At 35.9% G+C, this 13,789-nt stretch overlaps 1 protein-coding gene and 1 long non-coding RNA gene across 3 annotated transcripts in view; one reads left to right on the top strand and one right to left on the bottom strand.

The window, feature by feature from the left end:
* ndrg2 (NDRG family member 2) overlaps positions 1-13,789 on the bottom strand; it is a 44,949-nt gene that overhangs the window by 11,013 nt on the left and 20,147 nt on the right. The window lies entirely within an intron of this gene.
* Positions 6,307-13,784, top strand: LOC131543793 (uncharacterized). The gene is made up of 3 exons (XR_009271984.1): positions 6,307-9,418; positions 10,286-10,361; positions 12,043-13,784. It is a non-coding gene; the product is annotated as an uncharacterized LOC131543793 (long non-coding RNA).

The raw sequence follows: 13,789 nt of genomic DNA, 5'->3' as shown, positions 1-13,789 counted from the left end.
TCCCTCAATGAACTGTATCTCCCCAGTGCCGGCAGCACTCATGCAGCCCCAGACCATGACACTCCCACCACCATGCTTGACTGTAGGCAAGACACACTTGTCTTTGTACTCCTCACCTGGTTGCCGCCACACACGCTTGTCACCATCTGAACTAAATAAGTTTATCTTGGTCTCATCAGACCACAGGACATGGTTCCAGTAATCCATGTCCTTAGTCTGCTTGTCTTCAGCAAACTGTTTGCGGGCTTTCTTGTGCATCATCTTTAGAAGAGGCTTCCTTCTGGGACGTGTGCAGTGTGCGGTGTATGGCCTGAGCACTGACAGGCTGACCCCCCACCCCTTCAACCTCTGCAGAAATGCTGGCAGCACTCATACATCTATTTCCCAAACACAACCTCTGGATATGATGCTGAGCACGTGCACTCAACTTCTTTGGTTGACCATGGCGAGGCCTGTTCTGAGTGGAACCTGTCCTGTTAAACCGCTGTATGGTCTTGGCCAACGTGCTGCAGCTCAGTTTCAGGGTCTTGGCAATCTTCTTATAGCCTACGCCATCTTTATGTAGAGCAACAATTCTTTTTTTCAGATCCTCAGAGAGCTCTTTGCCATGAGGTGCCATGTTGAACTTCCAGTGACCAGTATGAGAGAGTGAGAGCGATAACACCAAATTTAACACACCTGCTCCCCATTCACACCTGAGACCTTGTAACACTAACGAGTCACATAACACCGGGGAGAGAAAATGGCTAATTGGGCCCAATTTGGATGTATATATATATATTATACATTTACACTGGCTACTGTTCAGATGTCTTATTTGTAAAGGAATCATGTCAATTCTTTGCAATGAATCTTTTGAGCTGGTTCACAAACTGGTCATTTTCAAACTGAACCACACTACATCAATACAAGCAGTTCTCCATTTGCATCTTGCATTAAATTCTTTTGGACATTTCAATGTAGACGAAGGCTTCCATTAATCATGATGGTTCACAACTTGCATCTGATAAATTTACAATAAAATAAACCTCTAGCTAATACAACAGTTGATGTCTTGTGTGTTTATTTTGGTTCTCATGCACTTTGACTCTGTCTGGCTGGTTAAACACACTCATCAAGTGTGAACCAAAATGGACTGAGTGTTAAGAGCTCATCTTGTAAGTGTGATGTGCACGACTGCTTTTAAGCCACCTATATTATTATTAGATCCAGTAACATTCATATTGCAAGAAAGGCGTTAGTGGGGCATTTCCAAGAAACAGAGCATATTTTCACACCTGCCTCATTTCAACCCAATAAATATCAGTCCAGTGAGCGTCTTAGACACGACTTTCTGAACAGCTCTGACTCTACAAGACTTTTACACAAGCTCAAGAACAGTGCAAAGGGAAAGGTAAAGTTTTATTTATTTATTATTTTTTAAATTAATATTTTTTTTTATTTATTAATTTTTTTGTTTGTTGTAATTTTGGTATGTAATGTGTAAAGCATGTTTGTTGTAATAATAATCCTAGTGTTAAAACTAAGACGTTGTGTGAACTTGAGTAGAACTGACTTCATGCATCCACTGAAAATCACCAAAAAGCCAACTGATTCAAAGACACTGAGACTTCAAACATGATGAAGAAACATTAAGATCCTGCAGCAATTGAGACTCAATCTAATGAATTACATTTAGATTTGGTCCAAATTAGCTCTGGGGCAGCTCTATGTGATTAACTGAAATTATGGTAAATTGAATATGTATTGTATATTAATTCAATGAAAATGAATGTGTTTCTTTTAGTTGTTTGACACACATGCACTTGCTCTTTTAAGTACTTAAAGTTCAACACAGTCTATTGCATTAAACTGTTTGCCTGCGTTTTGGATAAGTTCTTTCACAGAACAAAAAATACTCACAGTACTTCAAACTCATAACAATCACAGACAAGAATAGGACAGTTAAATATGCTTTGCCATTAGTGTCTGATCTGGAGAATCACTCAAGCTTCCCTTACAACCAATGGGTCAGTCAGTCTTTCAAATGACCTAATTAGTCAGTAGTTCATAATTGTGAAAATGCTGATGACTTTATAGAGTAACTACCCCAACATGACTTACTTTTGGTGTTTGGTGTCTGTCTTTCTAATTGTGTACTTTCTCAACCTGCTCTTTTCGCCTGTTTGTCTCAGGATGAGATCTGCAGTTCTTCTCTCGCTCCTCTTCTTTCTGGCTCTCAGCGATGGAGCGAATCGCCAGGACAACGGCCGATATACTGAGTTCAAGAAAAAACACATTCTCCCTACTGATTTTCAAACAAATGATGAAGATGCTTGGTCGAACCACCTAGTAAACAATCGTCTCTGTGGTAGAACTAAAGTACAGTCCTTCATTAAGGACACTGAAGAAAATATAAAAAAAATCTGCAATGGCTCTGGTAAAAACACTAAGGATAACTATACCAAAAGTACAAATCTTTTCCAAGTGTACAAAATTGAAAGCAGAAATGAAACATCACAGATGTCATGGAAGTGCATCATTGAAAAATGTCGTTCAGCCAAATATAATGTAATTGTTCAATGTGAGGACAAACTACCTGTGCACTATCATGAGCAACACAATGAAAAGAACAAAAATATTTGCTATTAGACAGCATGATTTAATTCCATAATGATGGGTGTGAAGGAATAAATGAGGGTTGAAATGTTGTTTTAACCATTCATTAAAGACGTTGCTATGCCACTTTGAATAAAATCTGCCAAATGCATAAATGCATCTGTTCTTTTGTGAAATCATCTTTTAAAAAACAAGGTTTGATATGCAAAGTTACTCTTTTAGACATTTAAGTCACACTCATAATGTCTGAAAGTCATTCCATTAGTGTCTCCTATGCTGCAGAATTGTTTCTCTTCACTAATGTCCCTTTTCTTCAATCATGTTTGAAGTCTCCGAGTTACTGAATCAGCTGGTGTTTTACTGGTTTTTAGTGGATGCATGAAGTCATTTCTATAAAAACACATCACTTTGTTTGATCCTCATTTATGCAGTAGTACAGTGTGAATTTCCAATGATCAGAATCTCAACGAAGCAAAAAGGCTATTAAAGTCTGCTTAATTTGCAAGAAACACATGTGGTGAATTCTGCCTCTTTTCAACCCAATAAATATCAGTCCACTTTTTGAACTCCAGCTCAGACTTAACGATTCTTTGATTTGCAAAAACTCAATAACAGCACATCTACATACAGTACAAATGTAGTTTAAAATTTAAATATTGCCGTTCAGAAAATGGAAGATCATTTTTAGAATGCACTTGTTATGCTTGATTATAATTGTATTATATTAGTGTTTTCCGAGGATCTTTTGCATCAAGATATTAAGCTTATTTTAAATGTTTGTGTTATAAACTAGCTATTAATATTTTATTAGTTATAAAACTTTAAGCTTGACCAGGTTTGAATGATCACATACTGCATGCTTCAGTGTAGAAAATGCTGATGACAATCACACAAATGGTTTGCATGAGAAGAAACCATATCGAAACAACTTCACACATTTCATTCTTTCACAGCACAAAACACTGAAGAGGGAAGAGACTCGTCTAAACAATCAGTCTAATAAACAGGTAAACGGACACTATATTTTGTGACTTTCAAGTATAATTCGTTCGAAGTAATGGTGCTTCATATAACGTTATCCAAAGAAACAAGTGTTAATGATAAATCCCCTGTGATGTTTGTACTGGCTACTGTATACAGGCCACCAGGGCACCATACAGACTTTATTAAAGAATTTTCTGATCTTCTATCGGAGTTAGTGCTGACTGCAGATAAAGTCCTAATCGTTGGTGATTTTAATATCCATGTTGATAATGAAAGAGATTCGTTGGGATCAGCATTTATAGACATTCTAAACTCAATTGGTGTTAAACAACACCTACTCATTGTCGAAATCATACTCTAGATTTAATACTGTCACATGGAATTGATGTCAGTGGCGTTGAAATTTTGCAGCAGAGCGATGATATCTCAGATCATTATCTAGTCTCCTGTATATTCCATATAGCTAAAGCTGTAAAGCCAACTTCTTGTTACAAATATGGTAGAACCATTACCTCTACCACAAAAGACTGCTTTATAAATAATCTTCCTGACTTATCTCAGTTCCTCAGCATATCCAATAGCTCAGAACAACTTGATGATGTAACAGGAACTATGGACTCTCTCTTTTCTAGCACTTTAGATGCGTTTGCTCCTTTACGCTTAAGGAAGATTAAGGATAAGAGTCCAACACCGTGGTATAATGAGCACATTCGCGCCCTAAAGAGAGCAGCCCGGAAAATGGAGCGCAGCTGGAGGAAAACTAAATTAGAGGTATTTCGTTTAGCTTGGCGGGAAAGTACCCTATCCTACAGAAAAGCATTCAAAACTGCTAGATCTGATTACTTTTCGTCTCTTCTAGAAGAAAACAAACATAACCCTCGGTATTTATTCAATACAGTAACTAAATTAAGGAAAAATCAAGCATCAACAGGTGTTGGCATTTCCCAAGAGCATAGCAGTAATGACTTTATGAACTACTTCACTTCCAAGATCGATACTATCAGAGATAAAATTGTATCCTTGCAGCCGTCAGCTACAGTATCGCATCAGATAGCGCACTATAGACCCCCTGAGGAACAATTCCACTCATTCTCTGCTGTAGGAGAGGAAGAATTGTATAAACTTGTTAAATCATCTAAACCAACAACATGTATGTTAGACCCGATTCCATCTAAACTACTAAAAGAGCTGCTTCCAGAAGTCATAGATCCTCTTTTGGCTATTATTAATTCATCATTGTCATTAGGATATGTCCCCAAAACCTTCAAATTGGCTGTTATTAAGCCTCTCATTAAAAAACCACAACTTGACCCCAAAGATCTAGTTAATTACAGACCGATCTCAAATCTCCCTTTTCTGTCAAAGATACTAGAAAAGGTAGTATCCTCACAATTATATTCCTTCCTAGAGAAAAATTATATCTGTGAGGAATTCCAGTCAGGATTTAGATCGTATCATAGTACTGAAACTGCTCTCATTAGAGTTACAAATGACCTGCTTCTATCATCTGATCGTGGTTGTATCTCTTTATTAGTTCTACTGGATCTTAGCGCTGCGTGCGACACTATCGACCACAACATTCTTTTGAATAGACTAGAAAACTTTGTTGGCATTAGTGGAAGTGCCTTAGCATGGTTCAAATCGTACTTATCTGACCGCCATCAGTTCGTAGCAGTGAATGAAGAGGTATCATATCGATCACAAGTGCAGTATGGAGTACCTCAAGGCTCAGTACTAGGGCCGTTACTTTTCACGCTCTATATGTTACCCTTGGGAGATATTATCAGGAGACATGGTGTTAACTTTGACTGTTATGCTGATGATACTCAGCTCTATATTTCTTCGCCCGGTGAAACACACCAAATTGAGAAACTAACGGAATGCATAGTCGATATAAAAACTGGATGACGGTAATTTTTACTGCTAAATTCTGAAAAACAGAGGTGTTAATTATCGGACCTAAAACCCCACATGTAATAACCTAGAACATTATCTAACACTTGACGGCTGCTCTGTCAATTCTTCTTCATCAGTCAGGAACCTAGGTGTGCTGTACGATAGCAATCTGTCATTTGAAAGCCATGTTTCTAGCATCTGTAAAACTGCATTTTTCATCTCAAAAGCATATCTAAATTGCGACCAATGCTCTCAACGTCAAATGCAGAAATGTTAATTCATGCGTTTATGACCTCAAGGTTAGACTATTGTAATGCTTTATTGGGTGGTTGTTCTGCACGCTTGATCAACAAACTACAGTTAGTCCAAAATGCAGCAGCTAGAGTCCTTACTAGAACCAGGAAATATGACCATATTAGCCCGGTTCTGTCAACACTGCACTGGCTCCCTATCAAGCATCGGATAGATTTTAAAATCTTGTTAATTACTTATAAAGCCCTGAATGGTTTAGCTCCTCAGTACTTGAGCGAGCTCTTATCGCATTATAGTCCTCCACGTCCGCTGCGTTCTCAAAACTCCGGTCGTTTGATAATACCTAGAATGTCAAAATCGACTGCGGGCGGCAGATCCTATTCCTATTTAGCACCCAAACTCTGGAACAGTCTACCTAACACTGTTCGGGAGGCAGACACACTCTGTCAGTTTAAATCTAGATTAAAGACCCATCTCTTTAGCCTGGCGTACACATAACACATTAATACGCTTCTATTATTCAAATCCGTTAAAGGATTGTTAGGCTGCATTAATTAGATCAACCGAACCGAACACTCCCCATAACACACGATGTACTCATTACATCGTAAGTTGAATGGCATCTACGCTAATATTTGTCTGTTTCTTTCCTATTCTGTTTCTCAGTCCGTATCCGATCAGATGGTGGATCAGCACCAAGAGATGATGTCTACAGCCCTGATCGTCAGCGGAGACCAGGACACCCAGATGACCCCCAGAGATATATCCTCAGATATATCAACCAAAAATAACAAAATAACTAAAATATAATAAAATACCTAACTACATAATACTACTATTGTTAGAAATTGCAACAAAATTAAAATGGAAATATAAACTTTTGAACTGCGGGTTTCGTCTGGTCAGAGGAGAACTGACCCCCGACTGAGCCTGGTTTCTCCCAAGGTTTTTGTTTTCTCCATTCTGTCACAGAGGGAGTTTTGGTTCCTTGCCGCTGTCGCCTCTGGCTTGCTCAGTTGGGGACACTTAATTTCTAGCGATTATCGCCGATTTGATTGCACAGATACTATTTAAACTAAACTGAGCTAGACAATGACATCTCTGAATTCAATAATGAAATGCCTTTAACTGAAAATTGAAAATTGAGTGTTTAATCTTATCATTATACATTACTGACACTCTATCCTCCAATTTGATACTGTTAAGTGCTTTGACACAATCTGTATTGTAAAAGCGCTATATAAATAAAGGTGACTTGACTTGACTTGACTTAGTTTTGTGTTATGTTGTATTGATCTGCTCAGATATATTCAGTTTTATGATGTATGCTGTATTTATGTACGGTTAATTAATAATATTACAGATATCTAGTCTATTATATTCTACTGTATATTTTATGAGTATTTCGATTTTCCAAGGTCAGTCATAAACCTTACCGCCATTTTAAACTTATTCACATAATACAAAATTTGTCCAATTTTCAACAAGCCAGAATGATTTTGAAAAATGCTGTAAAAAATGCTAATTTTCATTCATACTAATGAAAAGTTATAAAGCTGTAAATATTGGTGAATCTCCTCATATAAAATGATCGTTATTAAAAACCAGAATGCAACAAGCAAACGACCTACGCATGCAAATGATATTGTTGCGTTTGGCCACATAATTGCTGCTTACAGCTTTATCACATGGTGGAAATTGTTCATTAGCTTGAGTTCATTATATTTGTCACTATTTGAATATCTAAACGCTTGTTGCTCTCCTGTTTTCAGGATGAAAGCCGCGGTTTTCCTTTTGCTTCTAATCACGCTCAGCCATGGACTGAATAACGTCACTTTCAGCAACGATCAACTGGAGATGTTTGCAGACATTTTTTTGAACTGGGCACATTCCTGTCAGAGATCTCTGAATAACAACGCCTATAAACAGTTTAAAAGCAGACACGTTCTCTTGTGTGATTTTGACACCATACGGACAAGCGTTTGGGTAGATTATTCAACAACAATGGATCTTTGTGGCAGAACACCTTTACAGTCCTTCCTCCGTAAAAACGACAATGGTAGCATTATAAGAATCTGCAATGGACGAGGCGTCAGACACAGACAAAACTTGTGTATCAGTAAGGGAAGGTTCACAGTGTACACTGTTGAAAGCGCTTTGAGAAATGGTTGATGTGAAGTTCAGTTTCAGACTAAGCACTCTTATGTGATTGTTGCTTGCGAGGTCATTGGAAACCGTTGTTTGCCTGTTCACTATGAGAGACAAACTAACACTAAACCACCCCGAGACAGTCAGACCTGCAGACCTCGCTGGAGGTCACACCAAGTAGAACTTATTAACCATCAATTAAAATGTTGCTATGCCACATGCATGTTTAAACTGGATACAATTCCAGAAGCTTCTCAATAAAAGCTTTCTTTGCAGAGCACAGTTTGGCTTGATGATCAAATGTGCAGCTTGAATGCAATGTAAGTCGCTTTAAATGCCAAATTCATTAATGTATGTGGTCTTTCGTAAAATCATTTTGATTCGAGACAGTCCTGGTGAGTAGGGTAAACAATTGACTTAGTATCGCGATACACACCATTGGCGAAATCAAAATTTGTTAACAGTACAGAAGCAGAGAAATGTTGGAGGGGGTGTGAGAAGGTAGGAGATTACACACATATATTTTGGGACTGTCTTAAAAGATATACATTTTGGCAAGCGGTAAAGGTTGAGATTATGAAAATTCTGCATATAGTCTTGCCTTTTACTCCCCTGTTTTTCTTGCTTGAAGGGATACCCCAGGATTTGTGTAGTAAAAACCAGAGATATATTCTGCATATACTCCTATTATAAGTGCAAGAAAAACCATTACAATTAACTATGAAGACACAGCCTCCAAAAAATGGCCCAGTGGTTAGAAAAAATTAATCTATTAATAGAAGGGAATACATGACTGCCCAACGCCAACTGAAACTGGACATTTTTATACAGAGGTGGACACCTGTTACTATGTATCTGGATGCATTGAAAATGCATTGATTTAAATTAAAAACCTTGATTTATTCCCTGTTGTATAATTTAACTCACAATGATGTATTCTTGTGTTTTCTTCCTACTCTTTTTTTTTTTTTTTTAACATTATTTGTCTTTTTCTTTGAGTCACTGATGTTGTCAAGGAATGTTTAGTTCATTGTTTGTAATTTGCTTTAATGTATAAAAAATAAAGTCAAAAATAAATAAAAATCACAATACTCCCATGTTGATTGATTACATTAAGTATTGCAAACATTTTATTTATTATGCGAGTTTTAAAATGTCTGAAAATTGCATCAAATGCTGCGGGATCATTTCTCTTCACTATCACTTTTCTTCATCATGTTTGAAGTTATGTTTTAGTTTTTAGTTCTCCTCAAGTCCATGTTTGTAAAGACATGCCACTTTGTTTTATTCTCTTTTTTATTGTACTACTATGTGAATTTCCCAAGGGCAGAAACTCATGCAAAAATCACACTGCATTTTGCTTACTGGCAAAAAACTTGTTAAAAATAAAATGAAATATAAAAAAAATGGATGTATTTTCACACCTGCCTCTTTTCCAACCAAGAAATATCAGTCAAGTGAGCGTCTCAGACACTTTCTGATCTTCAGCTCAGACTCGACCAGACTCTTTCTTTTGCACAAACTCATGATCAACAAAAAGGTAAATCTGCATAGAGTATAAATGTGGTTTAAAATGTAAATCCTACTGTTCAGATAGCACAGTTATTGCATCTGCTTTGTTTAATGATCTCACGTAAATCTAGCATGACTCGTCTTGAGGATTTGTCACTTAACGATATTAATCTTGTGTAAAAGCTTTAGTTAAATATAGTTTAGTAATAAATTGTTTATCTTTAATTTGACTTAATCAAAATACAGATTTCAATCATGATATGTTACACTATCAATCAAATGTCTGGGGTCAATAATACATTTTCTGGAAAAAAAAACGTTACGAATGATCTCTATTTCAAACAAATGCTGTTATTTTGCGCTTTCTATTCATCAAATAATACTGAAAAATAAAATGTATCACAGTTTCCACAAAATAAAATAAAATAAAATGAAAATAAAATAAAATATCCAGCAACACAACTGTTTTCAACTGTTAATAATCATAAATGTTTCTTGAGCAGCAAATCAGCATATTAGAATGATTTCTGAAGGATCATGTGACACTGAAGACTGCAGTAATGATGCTGAAAATACAGCTTTGATCACAGCAATAAATTACATTTTAAAATATATTCATATGGAAAACAGCTGTTTTAAACTGTAATATTTTTCATTGTTTTACTGTATTTTTTATTTTATTTTATTTTATTTTATTTTATTTTATATATATATATATATATATATATATATAAGTGCAGCTTTGGTGAGCAGAAGAGACTTAATTCAAAAACATTCAAAAATCCCCTGACCCTAAACGTTTGAACAGTCGGTATGCGTTACACTGCAGCAAATGCTGATGTCAGTGCTGTTAAAACAGTTTCACACCATTTTCTTTTTTTTTTTACTTTGACAGCACAAAATATCCAACCATTACTGAGAGGAAAGATCCACATACAAGGACTGCCGTGTAGTTCTCAGACACTAAACAGGTAGACTAACTCCATTTTATGACTTTGTTGCATATAATGAATTCAAAATCTGTCAGAAAAATAAAATAATAATAATAATCTATATTGAAAAAATAAATTATATATATATATATATATATATATATATATATATACAGTATATAGGGTTGTGGTAGGTGTAGACATTAATAAATCATAATTTGACAGGTAGCATTTTTAGTTTAATTGTACCTACTGTTTTAATGGGAGGTAGCAAAACCTGACAGGGTAGCACAAATCAACATTCAAAATACATCCTATAGCCTAAGTTAACTGTCTTGTCTTTCAAAATGTGCGTCTCTGTCATTGGATAAGGGGCGTTTGCATATCTAGTCTCAGTATGACAGCCGCAGTGGACCGAGGCTACCAAAACGCGAACTAGCGATCTGAAACAATGGCTTGGGTGACCAGACGAGTCCCAATTCATTGTCAATTAACTTAAAGTTAGTGAAGGCGGGATGAATCGAGCTGATAGAAGTGCTCTCTCTCGCGCACGCTCCACTTCTTCAGTTCTCGGCGCTCAAATACACACACAGCAGTCCAATGTCTGTCGTGTAGAGTCAGAGTATCTCACGTAAATACAGTCAGTTATGGCTTAAGTGAGCGTAAACAGGTGGGTGAAAACTGAATGTGTGTCAGTATTACATGCATGCCTTCCGTCTTAAATGGACAGTATTCCTAATTATCTGTGTCATCAATGTTAACCAACAAAAGATGCTAAATAAATGTTGTTAAGTAAACCTACTGTATCTGAAAAATGAGTTTAATTTGTATCTCTACCAAAAAAATGAAAATTTATTCCAGTTTTCCAAATTCAATCCTTGATTCAAATTTCTCATAAGCTTAATTGGTTTGGTCTAAAGAGAGCATTGATTACTATTTTTCTTTGAATACTACATATAAAATAGCTACCAAAATAAATGTTGGTAACTGCAGTTTGACTAAAAGTAATGACTAAAAGTTGACAAAAATGCAATGACTTTTCGTCGACTAAAACTATGAACGACACAAATGACTAAAATGTGACTAAGATTATTAAGCATTTTCGTCTCAAGATAAAGACTAAATCAAAAATGCCTGCCAAAATTAACTGAACACCAGTGACAAAAAATGATGCATGTTGTCTTGAAATAATTGCACCAAAAAAGCTAAATAATAATAATAATAATAATTAAGCTGTCATTTATATGTATTCATAAAGTCAAAAGGTAATCTAATAATGTGGTCTAAGTTTAAATGTTACATTTAAATACATTTTAAGACATCTTGCTGTCGTTTTTGTAGAATGACCCAAATAATGGTGAATCACATCAGAGTCTTTCAAGTAATCGTTCCTCAAATCAAAATGCAAACAGATATTAGTTGTTTTTTCAGCATTGACTCACTTAATTTTGTTCGATTTCTCAGAAAGCAAGACTTTTTGTCTTTATTTTTCATTTTAAGTAAATATATGTTGATTTAAGGGTGTTTAGATATTTGTATTGGAAAATAAGAGAAAAATACAGAGGAGTATATTGATTTTTGTGCAGTGCATTGCATGACGTTATGAATTTAAGACCTTTTTAAGACTCACAGACACCCTGTTTAAGTAGTTTTTTTAGTTGGTGTGAACTATTTCTGCTATCTGGGAAGCTCTAATCGTCTGTCGCCCTCCCATTTTCAGGATGAGATTGGTGTTTCTCCTCGCGCTTCTCATCACTCTGGTGTTCAGCGATGGATCGAATGAAGTCATTTCCAGCCACGATCAGCCTGAGATGCTTTCTAACTGGCCAGCTCCCTGTCAGAGAATCTCAGACCTAAACGCATATGGCATTTTCATTCGCAAATACATTATCCAGCATCATTTCGACGTGACGCAGCCGCGCGCTTGGGCTGATTATCTAACGAGAGCACGCCTCTGTGGAACACAGCCGCACCACTCTTTCCTGCATAAAAACGACATCAATGCCATCGTACAAATCTGCAGAGGAGAAAGCCTCAGAGACGCAGATAACTTGTGTGTCAGCATGAGGAAGTTCAGAGTGTTTGTGGTTCAAAGCGTGATGAGAAACGGACGGTGTGATGTTCAGCTTCAGATCGAACACGCTCACGTGGTCGTCGCTTGCGAGTCCATTCATAGAATCCATTGTGTTCCTGTTCACTTTGAAGGAATAGCTTACACTGTACCATCCAGACATGGTCAGCGGTGCAGATAGACAGCGATTCCTGAACAACTAATTAGTTCTACTTCATATCAGCATTATCCGAAATGTTTTTATGCTTCACTTCTATTGCCTTCTACAGCTGCTTTTATTCTTTTGAGGAAGTTTGCCATTAATTTAAAAAAAAAAATGTTTTTATTATTATTGTTTAATTTACAACAGAATAAATATAATAATAATTGTGCATTGTTACAATTTTATTCTGCTTACTAAAAAGTGGTCTGTAATTAGATCAAACTGTTATTATACTTTACATTTACATAAAAAGGATACAATGCATTTTTAATGTATCTTTTTTACTTTTTGTTTTTGAAACAAGTCCATTGTGCTCACCAAGGCTGGGTTTATTTGATCAAAAATACAATAAAAATAATACAATAGTATTATTGATTAGTATTTAAGTCCTGTGTGTCCCTTATTCTGGGTTCTGGTATTGTACGTCTACTCCTCATCCTGTGTGTGTGTGTGTGTTCTCTCCTGGATTTGCAAGAATAAAGACTGTTTATGTTAATTCCCTTTGTCTCAGCGCTCCTTTGTCTCCTACACAGTAGGCAGAGCGTGACAAATATGCTGATTTGCTCCTTAATTATTGCTGCTTAACTTTAATATAGCATAAATATAATATATTTAAAAACAAGTGATATAGTACCCTTCAAAAGTTTGGTAAGATTGATTTATTTTTATTTTTTAAATAAGAAATTAATAATTTTATTCCGCAAGGACGCAATAAATTGACAAGTGACATTAAATGACACAAACGATTTCTATAGCAAAATATTTGCTTAAAGATTTTGAATAGTCACAAAAGGAACATTATATTTAGGGCACTTAAAAAAAAAAAAAAAAAAACTTAATTTAAAATGTTCATTGGTGAATCTGTCAGAATGAGAGAATCAGTTCCAAAAGTCATCCATTTTTATAAACTTTCTAGAAGGTACCCTGAAATCTGTGTTAGCTGGTTTGTCATTTATTGCTTTTTTCAGTTAGGATGTTTTTGCAAGTGTAATTAAGAGAACAAAACATTTTTCAAGCTATTTTGTATGCTGTTAAAGCTCTTTTTATATCATTTAAAAAGTGTTGTTGTTTTCTTCTTTAAAAACCAGAGTTGTGTTATTTGTGCTGTCTTACTGTCAGTCAGTGTGTGTGTGTGCGTGTGTGTGTGTGTGTGTGTGTGTGTGAGAGTGTGTGAGAGCGTGTGAGAGTGGCTTA

The sequence above is a fragment of the Onychostoma macrolepis genome, chromosome 07 (genome assembly GCF_012432095.1).
Source record: "Onychostoma macrolepis isolate SWU-2019 chromosome 07, ASM1243209v1, whole genome shotgun sequence".
In the NCBI taxonomy this organism is placed as follows: Eukaryota; Metazoa; Chordata; class Actinopteri; order Cypriniformes; family Cyprinidae; genus Onychostoma; species Onychostoma macrolepis.
Note: the sequence above shows the minus strand (reverse complement) of the source record. Positions and strands in the feature narration are given on the sequence as shown.